Source organism: Haliaeetus leucocephalus, unplaced genomic scaffold (assembly GCF_000737465.1).
Source record: "Haliaeetus leucocephalus isolate CR32 unplaced genomic scaffold, Haliaeetus_leucocephalus-4.0 Scaffold848, whole genome shotgun sequence".
Taxonomy (NCBI): Eukaryota; Metazoa; Chordata; class Aves; order Accipitriformes; family Accipitridae; genus Haliaeetus; species Haliaeetus leucocephalus.
In genome coordinates this window covers 9,239,328-9,253,293 of record NW_010973284.1, presented here as the reverse complement: position 1 = coordinate 9,253,293, position 13,966 = coordinate 9,239,328, and the positions used below count along the sequence as shown (strand labels likewise).

At 53.0% G+C, this 13,966-nt stretch overlaps 1 protein-coding gene across 2 annotated transcripts in view; it reads left to right on the top strand.

Moving 5' to 3' along the window:
- Positions 1–13,966, top strand: part of RNF220 (ring finger protein 220) — a 228,043-nt gene that overhangs the window by 69,224 nt on the left and 144,853 nt on the right. The gene's annotated exons all lie outside the window — the stretch shown is intronic.

Genomic DNA, 13,966 nt, shown 5'->3' with positions numbered 1-13,966 from the left:
GGATCATCATGCCACCACAGTCCTTCTTAGCCTAAGCAACCAGAGCTACCGAAACTCTCTCCGTCTGTCAGAGAGCTTTTTGGAGCACTCGTCACCCATCCTGCTGTGAAAGTGGCCTGCTCTGCCACAATCCAGCTTCTCTTACAGTTGCCAAAGTGAACCATAAAAAGCAGTGGCCAGCCACCCCGCTCATCTTGTCCCCATCCCTGTGGCTTTCTGCCTGTTTAATCTCTCTGACATTCAGCCCAGCTTTGCCCTGCTCTGTTTTGACTCCTGACAAGCCTTTCAATTTGCTCTCCTCTCTGAAGAGCTGAGAAGCCATTGATAGCTCTCCCCCTGAATTATTGAACCTCCGCGTCGGGTTTCAGGCCCCAGGGAGCAGCCCCACACGCCATTGATCTGCAGGGCTCCGGTTCAGCCTGCTGCTGGCACACGCTTGTCCCCAGGTCCCCAGGCAGCCGTGGCTCCCTGCGTGCACGCCTTCTTGCTCTGCCATGGGAGGAGACCCCCAGCTTTTAGGACCGGGGCTCTAAAAGATGCCACCTCTGGGGTGTGCATCCCACACCGTCATCCTCCCCATATTTGACAGCGATGGGAGGAGATGGACTTGTTCCTGGCCAGCTTCCCGTTCGTGACCGGTCTGCCAGCTCAGGAGCCTTGAGCCCTGCGTATCTCTGTGTCCCCTCCCGTGAAACAGAGGTGTGCCGTTGAGGTAGCGGAGATGTGCGAAGCACCAAGATCTTCTGCTGGAGCAGAGGGTCAGGAAGGGACAAAGGATTAGTCTGGCTAGAGTATGGGAACCTCTGACATTGCTCTTCTTGGAGAACCAAACCTCCCTGGAGAAGACACAGTGGCAGGGAGTATCTCATTTAAAGCCTGCTGGCATCTTTCCCCAACTACCTAGGACTTTCCTCTTGTCATTGCTACATGAGCTGATCGGAAAACAGATGCCCATTTGCGCAACAAGTACACTTGGTGTTTTTATATGCTATTGTGAATTGTTTTCCAAACACCACGGGAATGTGTGTTGACAGGCTACAGAAAACCAATAGCATTTTTCACCATATTTTCAAGAGGAACATTTTTCATCCTCTTTTTTCACTGCCACCCTTACAGCCACTGCACCATGAAAGGGAGCAGGGAGCAGGTATCCCTCACATACCAGCCCATGTCACCGTGTGTGTCCACTGGCACCGCTGGGCAGTTCTGATTACCCAGGAGAGGACAGATACCTTCTCCATCCCTCCTTTACCCACTCAGGGCATTTTTAGCACCTGGTGGCTCCATGGTCCTTCTCCCAGAGGCTGGCAGGATGCAGGGGCATGGCAGGACCTGGCCTGGGAGCCAGAGTGCAAATGCATTTCAGCAGGGGAGGGGAGAGGAAGGGCAAGTGCGGATTTTATTAAGTGATAACACATCTTCAAATCAGATTATGGGAAATTTTCGGGGGCACCACGGCATTGATTGGCTGGGCCAGAGTTGGTGAGGCTGTGTGGGAGCACGTCAGAGCATGTGCAATTGGATCCCTTCCATTAGCCTGATCAATAGTCACCGCATGGGGGGAGTGGACGGGAGTGTGGACAAAACTGCATAAATATATACGTGAGAGCCAAGAAATCACATTACAGTCAAAGAATCCAAGCACGACATGGGTAACCCTTTCACCCCAGCACCCAGGGCAGGGGGAGCATTAACCCTTTCAGGGCAGCCCCCTGACTCTGGCGTTGGATCGAGGGATGACCAGGTTGTGGCTTGGTGTAGCAGTAGGAGGAAGTGAGGCACCACTTCCCATGCCCAGCTTGCTGGAGGCCAGGTGTGTTTTCTCTGGCCACGCGGGATCCGATGGCGCACGCTCTCATGTGCATGAGATGTGGCCGGGCACTGGAAGCGTGAGCAGTGTATTTGCAGTGGGGTGCTTGTGGCACGCCGTGCGAGCGGGTTAGCGTCGGAGGCTGCACCCATTCGATGCACAAGGAGAAGGAACTGGCAAAGGGCTGGGAGAGCCACTGCAGAGCTGAGCCAAGCCCAGCCTGTAGGCCAGGTCTTCATCACTTCTCCACCAGTAACTTGCTGTGCAGCCTCAGGAGACTAGGAGCTACGGGCCTTTCTTCTGCATTGTCGCATGCAGCGTTCCCAGGTGCTTGCAGGCAGGCGGAGTTGGGTGCACCCAGTTCAAGGCAGCCTGATGGCAGTGTGGGAGATGCAGGGAGGGAGAACAAGCATTTCCCGTGGGACAGAGAGCAAAATGGGGTGGGGTGGAATGTCTGAGAGGGAGAAAGACAGAGAGCTAACATCAAAGAGAGAAATAACACATTTATTAACTCTTCTCTGCCTCTTATAATCCTAAGAATTTGCAGGAATACAGGACAGACCTTGTTGTCCTCTGAGCCAATCTCCTTTACATCTCACATTAGGGATTTCTGGACAAAATAATGTCAGAGAAGCTCAAATGCCACTGCAGGGGCCTTCCCGCTCTCACCTGCAGTGCAGTCCAGAGCCCCAGGATTTCATGTCTGTCCCCACCAAGCCCCGCTTATCACATTTCCAGGCCCTCCCCAGCCGTGCCTGCCTTTCCAGTCCTGTTTTGACACTTCTAATTAGCAGACATTTAACACCTTGTTTTGCTTGGACTCTGCCTTCAGCCAGACAACACATCGATGGCCTTTGACTTCTCCCCTGACCCTGGCTAACCTGGCAGCGCAGTGCTCTTGGCATCACTCTGAACACATCCTGTCCAATTTCCTCCCGCTGCCCTCTGCCCCTCGGTCCCCACGGCCCTCCCCAGCCGCGCCGGGGCGAAGGCACGGCGAGATGTGGCGTGCAGCCTTTCCCTTCGTAAGCGCTTTCCTCAACATGATTTAAGGCACTGAAGCAAGAAGAGGGGAAAAAAAAAAAAGACCTGTAATAAAGTCAGCACTCTGCTTATTAAGGGGAAAAGGCTGTGCTTTACTTATACTAACATTAATTAGATAGATATATAGGGAGCAAAGAGGCCTCTAGGAGATTTATACAGAGACCCTGAAGATGGATGTGAGGACTGACAGACAGACAGCAGCTCCCGTAGAGTGCCAGGAACAGGGTACCTGGGAAGCGGTGATGGGGAGCCGAAGCGGCGGATGTCTCGGAGATGCTTCAGTCCAGCAAGTATGAGGGCAGATGGGGATGTTAGGACCTGCCAAAAACACCTGGGGGTGCCAGAAAGCTGGAAGGAGGAGCAAATGGGGAGTACCCGAGTTTTCTGAGACCATCCTCATAGAGGAGCATGTCTCCCTCTCCTGTTCCCCTCTGCAGTACAATCAGGCAGGTGTAGTGGCAGCCAAGGTCTTTCAAGCGATAGTTTGTCTTTCATGCTCCAGAAACCTGTAGTCACCTGGATGCCATTATCAAATCGAGGAGACACTCAAAGCTGTTTATTTTCACTATGAGACTTTTCTCCCTCTGTTCCCTTCCTCGCTGCATCAGTCAAATATTTCTTACCACTCCAAGCGCTGGACAGACAGCAGAGCAGAAAACTCATCCTGCTTTTTCATTATCCCACTGCAGAAGGATGCTTTGTTAGCATCTGATCAGAGCAGGTCCCCTCCTGCTTGGTGCATCATGCTGAGGCAGGAGAGCAGTCCCTGCCCCAGCCGCCCCAGCCCACAGCCGTACGCAGTGGGGCTTAACCTTGTGTATGGCACTAACACAACAGGAGGGGTGACCATCTTCTTGGTCCTTCTGGGCCTGCCCTCGTGGCCATCTGGACCATCATTTTCTTGCATTTCTGTTTGGGGAGGTGACCACAACCTGTGGGTCTGGCAGGGATAGCTGAGCCCATGCCATGCACATGCTCCATGTTTCTCGCCATCATCCCTCCTTCCTCATCTGTCACCCTGGGGAGAGCAGAACTCCTCACCGGTCTTTTCCCACTGATGCTTCAGCAAGGACAAGTCTGGAAGTCCCCTCTGATACCTTTGCAACTGCTGAACTTGCCGCTTTGCCAAGACGGTTGGCGTCCTTGGACTTTCTTCTCTCTCCTCTAAGCACTTCTTTTACCTGCAAGGACAAGGTCTGACTTCAGCAGGAAAGGAAGCTTAACTGTGTGTCCTTGCAGCCTCAGTGGAGGGGCCTCGCCTATCCTAGAACTGCCAGGTGCTCGCACACCAGTGAGAGACTTGCCCAGCCTGGAGAGCTGGCTGTCTCATTACATCTCCGTTCTCATCCGCTTTGCACAGGAGGAGCTTCCACAGAGGGAAGAGGCCAGGGCTGCTTGGGGAGGCTGTGACGGAGGTGGGAGTTCAGCTGAGGTCTCTTTGATCTGTAGCCTCGTGCTCCACCACAAGCCTGCCCTGCTTTTGGGTTAGGGCTTGTAAAAGGGTTGTGGCTGCTGCTGACAAGCGGAGGGTGAAGGCTCTGGGGTTTTTATTTGCAATTGCTCCAGCAGGCCCCTGCCTGTGTCCGTGAGCTGCGTCAGGGCCGCTCATCACCCTGTCCTCTCTTCGCTTTCTGATCTGGATTTCTCCATCCCGCCCAGGCAGTGCCCCCTCCCCTCTTTCCCCCAGCCTGGGTTAAATACAGCAGCTAACTTTGGTGGTGATTAGTAATAAAATTTTAACAAGCATCCATATGAACGTCTTTCTGTCACTTTTATGAGGCCATTTACAACAGGGAGATATAAGAGCACCTTAAATCTCCCCCTAACAGGAGGGGTCATGTCAGAAGGGTGAGAAGCAGAAGGCCCAGTGTCCCATGTCACCTGCCTGGTGGTGCTGTAGGTGATCCCTGTCCCCATGATGGTATGGGTGGCTCCCATTTGTGCAGATGCTACTGGCTTGGCCAGTTGCTTTCTGGACCAGCGGGTGGAAGAGCAGAGGGGATGCTGTGGGCTGCCGGTGACCGCAGGCGCTGCCCATCTGCAGAGGAGCACAGCACAAGGATGGTGCTGGAGCAGGGCAGGCACGGCGGTGTGAGGTTAGCTCGGGTCCTGCAGCAGGGCAGCTGCCTCAGTGCGAAGGCGCTGCACTTAGACAAATAAACTCCGTTAGGAAAAAGTGTTCACGTCAACCATTTTCCATTCGCCTCCCAAGTGTGCTAACTGCAAAATGGGGAATGGTTCCTGTTGCTTTGCCCAAGCCTAAATTTGGGGCCTGACTCTGCCTTGACACTGTCTACCTTTTTTAAGAAAGGCTCGTAAAAGCCATACACCCTTCCTTGTTTCCGACCCATTTGGCTGCACACCAAGGGCAGGGGCTGCTCCTGCTTCCAGCGGTGCAGATCTCCCCTGCCCTCAGCTGCGTCACGCCCGGCGTAAGTGGGAACAGGATTGAGTCCCTGGTCGGCAATATATGTGTGAGCAGCTGAAGGGATCCTTTCCAGGAGTAGGGTAGAAGGAATAAGCCTTTGTGTTTCCTGTGTGGTTACACGTCCCAGCTCTGCTCCTGTCTGTAGGCTTAATTTGTGAGCAGGGATATTTGAAAACTTTCTGCCTCTGGTTTTGCTCAGCATGGCAGTTGCATCAGGCCAGGACAGGTCCCAGGTCAGGCCAGGCTCTGGGCTGACCACCAGGGACAAGCACAGTTTCTGGACCATTGATCCAGCCAGCAAATTCAGTATGTGAGACTGCACAGGATTTTGCTGGGCGGCGTTTCATGGTGTGAAGGCGAGAGGTCCTTCTGCCCCAGGCAAGAGGCAGCAGCAAATTCCCGTACCTACTGATGCCCCCATACACCCAGAGGAGGGCAAAGGGGATCAGGGACAGGGAGAGGTGCTGCGCCTTCCCCAGGGTCACAGGACCCTTTGGGTTGACGGCAAAGCCCAAAATAGAGCCCCTCTGTCCCGACAGCCGCCAAACCACATGGCTTCACAACTGCTCTGTGACAGCCCTTTCGTGTGGGCACTCTGCTTCCTGTGCCAGGAGTGTGGATCAAACACAGCTTAACCAAGTCTTTTAATATTAAGAAAAACGCCAAGACTTGCGGTCGGAGTTTTGGGCGGAAGTTTAGGTTTGTTCCTTTTTCTAGTTTTGTTTCTTCAAAAAAAGGAAACACACCTTTGAATAGTGAAATCAGAAAATAAGGAAGCAAAATGTGTGTGAAATGAGGGCTTGTTTGTTGTGAGCAATGCCTGGTCCCTAGATGAGCAATGTGCAGCCTCTTCAGAGGCAGCACAAGCGTTGCAGGAAGAGCTACTAATATACATTAGTTATGTAAACATACATAACTAGTTTTCCAACCTCATATATGCTACCCAAGTGCTAACTGTGCAAGGCATGCAAAGGCAAGGGAGCAGATGCCTTGTTCTACATCTAGAGCTGGAATTGTAGTTCACTGTTGCAAACCTGATCCTTTCTGAGGAGGTGAGATGGAGCTGCCAGCATCCAGCAACCTGGCAGAGCAGGCAGCAGGGGTGCTCAGACTCCTCTCAGTAAAAATATCTAGTATGGCCAACGATAAAAGTGAGAGGAGAAGATCAGTATAGATTATTTTGATTTTCCAGTGAGGAGCGCAGAAGTGAATAGATTGGCTAAGTCAGAGTGTCAGTTTTTGCTCAGAAAAGATGACTTTTCCATGTTTGAAAATTTCATTCTGGAGTCTTGTAGGATACACCGGCCCTCTGGTTCTGACCAAGCGGGAAAGTGATTCGGCAGTGTTGCTGTTTCCTATGAAAAGCAAGGCTGTGTGAGTCAGCAGCCCCGACAGACAGCATCTCAAGGACTGCTCCCCGTATCACGCTCGGGCTGCGGGATGAAGCAGGGGAGGAGGGCAGGACAGCTGCTGACAGCTTGTGAGTGAGAAGAGGTAGCGGCTGCTGCCAGGCCAAGATGATGTTGGCACTGCCTGCTCTTGGCAGCAGCAGAGGGATGACCCTGCTTCTTGCTCCCACGCTGCTCTGTTGAGTTTCCCTTGGAGCCCAGGCTCCCCCTGGGCTGGTATTTGGGTGTTTTTCCTGATTGCTTCTCTGGGTCAGATGAGACATCTGTATCCCTGGGAGCAGGCGGGACCCGATGCTCCCTCTGTGCATCACTTCATGTTGCTACTGAGAGCGCCTTGGTACCCCAGGTGAGGTTAGTGAGCCGGGATGTCCTGCACATCCTTGCTGCAGTAAGTAACATTCTTCAGCCTCCGCACACGCACATGCTCCCGTCCTGTGGCCGCATGTTCACTGTGCGTGTCAGTGTGGTCATTGATAACGATTGGGATCCCGGGATCACCAAAGTGACCTGTTTGCAGAGGCAAGTTGCCCAGGCTTGGCAGCAGAATGCACCTTGAGGCCCCTGGAAGGATGGGATGCAGGTGACCACGCTGAGGTGTAGCATTCGCCGCATATCAAGGTGCCACGATTAGATCACTGATCAACCCCAGACGAGGGAAAGAGACAGATAACACACACAGTGTGAGCGCCAACTTCCGCCTTTTATTGCGCAGTCAATTCCTTTTATACTAACAAGGGTAGGCGGGATTACAGATACATCATAAGGCTGCGACTAACCCTCTAACTTTCCGTGACATCGCGAGATCTTCCGAACGCCGAACCCTACGTGAGGGAAGGCAAGCAGGGAGCAGAGGGCAGCGGCTGGCAGCCCCCGTGGGCAGTGGGATGCAAGGGTAGCCCTGCTCCATGGGGTTAGAGCCTGCTCCGGCAGGAGGTCAAAAAGGCAAAGTTTCTTGGGAGGTGAATTATCAGTGGGAGCAATATCGGCAGGTCAAGCACATCGGTGCTGGGGTAATACAGTTAAGGTGCAGAGCCTTGGAGGGAGCCCGGCCGAGGAGTGCAGCATTAAAGCAATGAGCCCAGCTTAATCTGCCCCAAGTGAGGGCAGTGGGGTCTTTAATATTGTGTCAGGCTCGCAGGCCCTTGTTGGCGGGTTATTCTTCACGGCAGCTAATGCCACTGGGCTAACTGAATTAGCCCCTCCTTCTGCGGGGTGAGCGTGGGGTTGCCGGGAGGGCGATCATGCCTCGCAGCTGCAGGGAGAGGGAGTGATGGCCTGGAAATTCAATCAGGTGAGGAGCTGCCGCCATCCCCAAAGGACAGGGAGCAGCCGAATTGGGGAGGAGAGCCCGGGACGGGGATGCCAGTGACTGGCTCCATGCTGTCCCTAGGCAGGGTGCCCTCCAGGGACTGCTCCCTGCTCTGGATGGCATGAAGCACTGCCCTGCAGCCTGCTGCTCTGCATCCATCAGCCATCTGAGAGCACCTCGGTGGAGAGCCCATCCGCACATCCATGCTCGTTTCCAGCTTGCTCACCGCTGGGTGCAGTATTCCCTTGCGCATCCGTAGGGAGCCGCGGTGCGGGGACATGCGGAGACATGCGGTCCCCAGGGCCCAGCCTCCAGCATACTTGTAGCATTTCTGTTTGATCAGAGATGAAGGTTAGCCAGCAAGAGACAGCCTGGCCCGAGGAATTCGCAAGTGGGTCTTTCTCCTGGCTTTGCTGTTGAGACGAGGTGCTCCCCTAACAAGCCAGGTGATTGCACGATCCTCTTTGTAAAGCCTTGTGGGATGCACAGGAGAGGAGGGCGGCTAAGGGGCTGGGTACAGCAATGGCCCATCATTCCCAGGAGTCATCTTCTGTCCTTCAAGTTAAGGAAAAATGAAAATCTGAACCTCGCTGCTTGTCCTCCAAACCTGCCACTGCTTTTTTTCTTTCCCAGCCTCAGCAATTGCTTTCTCCTTCACATCTAATTAAAAGCATACTCCCAGCGAATACTGCAGCACATCCTGAGTAGGTGATGGTGTCTGTGCCCACTGCTGCCTGGATGGTGCCAAATCCAGAAGGGCTCACCCGTGTGCCAGGGGCCCGGGCCAGCCTGCACCCAGGCGGTGGCACTTCATCAGCCCCAAGGGCAGGAGTGGCTGTGGGGGCCACGGAGGATGCTGTGGTCTCAGGGGCCCAGGACGGCAGACCCATGGAACAGGACTGCTCCCCTCCCATGGGGCACAGCCCCCCTCGCCCTGCCCCACCAGCCTTTTCCCTAGCTGAAGCCACCGTCCCTTCGCCCCTGCTGCTGGGACTGATGCAGTCCCCTTTCCTTTCCCAGATGCCCCTTTGATCTTCAAACCTGCCCCATCTCCTTCCACCCCCCTTTCCCTCACATTGTTATAAATGGAGGCTTTGGCTGCCTTTAAATAGTCATATCTATCAGACAAGCTCATGTCAGCCATAAATTCTACAGTAATGATGATTTTCTAAGTGGGTCGACCAGAGCTATTTCCGCTTCAGCCTCAAGTTACTGCACATGTCCCCCCCCAGGGGCCAACAGCCTCATTTGTTGTCCCCCTAATTGTCATTTCTCCCACACGCACTCGGGCAGAAGCTGGAAGGAAAACTGGCCCTGCTGCCAGCCCCAGGCTGGGGCTCCTCTCTGCCCCCATGGGTCCCTCCTGGTCTTTCCACCTGGGAGGGGGCTTCAGAGGAGGGGAGAGGGCTGGAGGGGTGAGACGGCATCAGCTGCCTCTAACACAGGCAGGGAGAATGGCCGCAGAAGCCCACCATATGGATGCCCTTACCTCTCACCGCTCTCCCCCCCCTTCCCCAGCCGGGTGAAATCGGCCCCAACGTGTGAAAGCTGTAATTGCAGGTAATCCCCCCGCACTGCGCATGGTTTGAATTTGGCAGAGCAGGAATGTGGAAGGGAGAAGGGGAATTACTGCCCAGACACGCTGCAGGGCCAACATCTGCACGAGTCATCAGTGCACATCTGGCTGCAGCAGCCTGTGCTTGTAGCCCAGCTGGTCACTTTTTAGCCCATTGAGTCTGTCTCTCAACTAAGGGCAGGGCATGGACATCCCAGGACTGGGAACCTTAGGCTGATAGAGAAATTACTCCCTTTACCTGATATTGCTGCTGATATTGGGGTAGTCACACAGACTCGGTGTGCCTTAGTTTTTCCATTTGTAAAATAGATTAAGGCTGTCAGGAGCATGCTCTAGGGTACCCATCACTAGGTCTTCCGGAGAAGAAAGTGACTGTGGCACCCTCTTCCAGGTTTGCCTAAGGTTGGCACTGCTTTGCAGCATCCCCCAGTGAGAAGCTGGAGCAAAGGAGCTAACTTCTGCCTCCACATGCAGTTGGGATCAGTGAGGTGGGTCCCTGCCTACTTTCTGTTTCACTCGAGCATGGTCCCAGAGCCAGCAAGCTTTCTGCAGAAATCCTGCTGTGAGGTTCAGTCCTGCAAGGCTGAGCACTTCTCAGTACAGACCCCCCAGTGCAAAGCAGAGGATTTCACATCTGCCTTGCAGGATCAGGCCTTTGCAGAGAGAAGTGAGGCAGGATGGGCAAAGTGGGACTCACGTGCTGTTCAGTACCAGAGGGTCTTTGTTGCCTCCAGGTACCATGAACCTCAGTCGATCTGCTTACACTGGATGGGGATGGAAAGCCTCCATCACACAGACAAGATGTACTCTCAGCAATTCCTTGCATTTCCCCACTGTGGCTGGCAAGCTAGTCCTGCACCCTGGGAAGGCTGCTGGGATCCAGGAGGAAGCAGAAAGGGCTGCGCAGATGGGAGGGCTCAGGGTACCAAGAGGGGCTGCGGTCTTGGTGAGGGGAGGCTGTTATGTCCAACGCCTGGTTTCTGTGGCTGGGCTCGATCTGATCTGTCAGTGAGAGGGTGGGACAAGAATCAGGGAGGTTAGAGACATAGGCAGGTAAGTGGCTGAAGATTCACCCGCCACTGTGCTCTGGGACGAGAGCTGGCCCTGGGGAGTGTGCTGGCAGTGCCTCATCCCTGAGGTAGCCGACCCTCCTCTGTCTCCTTGATGAAGAAGACCTGCTGGACTTTCTCATCCTGACCCTTTGGCTCTGAGATTTCTTTGGGAACGTGCACGGTCAGGGTGTAAAACGTTACTGCCAGTGAGCTGCCCTGTGCTGGGGACCTCCCAAATGTGGCAGAGCACACCTCTGTAAGGAGCCTGCTTGGGGCTGACCCAGGAGCAAAAGCATCTTCTGTTCAGTCGCCAGCTCTCCCAGCCCTGAAGAAAGCAGCCTGACCTCGCTCAGCAAGGAGGCAGACACAACCTCCTCCCCAGGCAGGCAGCTTCCCAGATAACCCCCCGGCTTTCCGAGGGCAGTGCGGGTGTCAGAGGCATTGTCTCTTTGGAAATTAATTTTCCTGTCGATTTCCTTATTTCTCTTAATTGATGAGGGGCAAGTCTTAGGCGTGTTGCCAGCGGCACCAGCCACAGCCTCCCGTAGGTATCGGCGGAGCCAAAAGCACTAGCGCCGAGGGCTGGGGAGTGTAATGAACTCTCAGAGGACTCGTTGCAGCTCAGCCCGTGCTCTAGATTAGCTGAGGAATCATCTGGCCCAGCTATTAACTGTCCCATTTAACATCATAAATTATTAACCTAATTTTGAGGAGGGTCGGTGACGGATCACGCTGATTTTGTCAGCTTTTCTGCAGCCTCTCGCACAGCCTGCCGGTGTGGGGTAAGCTGCGGGGCAGGGCCTGAGGGCCAGTGCCTCCAGAGAAGGAGAGAGACGGGGCAGCACAGCCTGGCTACTGGCAGAAGGACCAGCTCTACCTCCTCTTCCAGCCCAGCGGAGAGCTCAGGGAGAGCCCAAGCAGGGGAGAATCTGTGGTGGAAATGGGGGATGTAAGAGCTGCCCCTGGGGAAGAGCAAAGCCTCCCACTCCCCAACACACCTGCACCCATGTGGGGTACATCTGGACCTGTGGGCATGGGTGTCCAAGACCTCTGTCTCTTGCTGGGTGCCAGTGTGTGCTGCCCACCCTCGGTCCAGGCCATTCATTACCAGAGGTGCTTTTGAGCTTGTTTAAGCAGCTGTCAGGGTGCTTTTTAGCTTGTACAGCAAAGGCCTGGGGTCAGCAGGTTTTTCTTCCTACGCTTGCTGTAGACTAGAGCTGGTTCAAAAAGTTTCCTTCCTGGGAGAAGTTTTAAATAAAATAGGGGGAAAAGTGGATTCTTTGGTATAAAAGTTTTAAACCATTCAGAGGTTTTTTTCAGCTGATTGAAATGTAATGAAAATTTAAGGGATACCATCTTTTCTTTCCCCTTTATCTTTCTTTGAGAAGAGAGATGTGTGCAGGAAGAAGGGGCTGAGAATTGCACTCAAACCAGCATTTTTTTAATTGAGTGGAAAAATTTTGAAGTCATTTGGTCTGTCGAAAAAAAACATACAAACCTGAAGGAGAGCAAGCTCTGAAATCCTTGTAAAACGCCTCTTTCATTCCGGCATCACAAAAAGGACTTTTTGTTTCCCCGCGAGCAGCTGTGCTGCTCGGTGCTGCCTGTCCGTGGTGTGCGAGCGCGTGGCCCCGGGCTGACCGTGTCAGTGTCCCCATGCTGTGTCCTACAATGGGGTGGCATTTGGGAGCCAGCATAGCCCCCAGACCCACTCTGCTTCCAGGCTGTGTGAGATTCAGCGGCTGTAGGACCAAGCCTCGCTCTCTGCCGTGCATTTCCCTGGATGGAGGTGCTTGGGGTCAGGATCAGCAGGCTGCATTGCTGGTAAAACAAACCCCCCAAAACCCCAACACAAGCACAAAGAAGTGCTTCTGGTTGTGGTGGAGCCATGGAAAGGTGTCAGAGTCTGCATTAATTTGGCAAAAGCCTGTGCCACTAGCCTGCTCATCCTTGAGTACCCACCTACTAACCAAAAGTGCCTGTAGCTCTCAGTGTGGTTACTGCCCCTCTTTCCCTTAGATAGTGAAATTGAGAGTCCTGAATCTGCAGACCCACAGCATCGGTGCTCTCATGCTCCCCTTGCTTGATGCAAGGCTTTACACATGTGCAGAATAGAGAACGTGCAAGGAAATCGCCTTCACCAGAGGCCTGAATCTCGCAGTGCACACACAGTACAGACCTGTACAGGACTGATGCCCAGCACACGGATATAAAATACAGCGCCCTGCAATAAAACATGCACTGCTAGTCTATATATTTTGCAATCCCTTTAAAGATTTTTTTTTCTTTAAACCCCTCACCCCAGCTCCCTCCCCATTCTCCCCCCAAAAAATTATTATAAAGAATTATTGCCATTAGTACGTCTTTCCCAGTGAAAGGAGAAAATCGCCTCATTCATAATTTATACCCTCAATTACTATTAATAAAGAAATATTTCAGCAGAAAATCGCCTGGGAAAATTACACGTAACATTGCATTAACATTCTATTTGAACATTTTCATCACATTTGTTATAGAGTTAATAAGAGGGATATGCTCCCCTGACTTCTTCATGAAATTATGGGCTGCCTATGATAGTTTAATCTTTTAGACTTTATATAATATATTCACTTTACTAATTGAGCTATCCAAGGAGCAGTTAGGGATGTTCTTAAACGTGGAAGACAAAGTAATCAGGGCCGTGACTTCCTGATGAGAAGATCTTCTTCCGGAGATGAGGAGCTGCACGTGTGAGGAGCACACACGTACGTGTTTGTGCACAGATGTGTCACTCCATTAGCCCTTCCCTTAATGTCCTGCCTGTACTTGGAAGTGCATATGAATGAAGGGTGGAGGTGATTTTCAGACTGGTGAGTTATTCCCCAAAAGCTCCGTTTGTATTTCAGAGTGAAAGGGGGTCTGGTGAGCTTGAGCAAGCTGTTATTTTTGGAATAAGAAATGCCCAGCATGGGGGGTTTCTTGGGAGCAGTACTTTGTGTAGACAAGCCTTTACACTCAAATTCACCCCTGCCCACAGTCATGCACAAGCCATCTCCAAAACTCTGGACAAGGAACTGGGCTGGGTTGTACAACTCCTCTTCTACTCTCCTTAGAGCTTCTGCTTCACCAGGTAGTGCTAGCTGGGGCACATGGTGCAGAAAGGCTTCCCCGTGCCCAAGGTACAAACAAACCCAAAATTGGGCCAGAGGCAAGAAGTGAGGTAGGTGCGAGCAGTGAGGGATGAGGAGGCATTTGGAAGATGGACACTTCTCTGGTGCACCATAATAGTGCCACCATGGGCATCGCTCTGGACAATCTACTTTGATCTACAATCAAAAAACTTGAGCAACAGGAAAGTC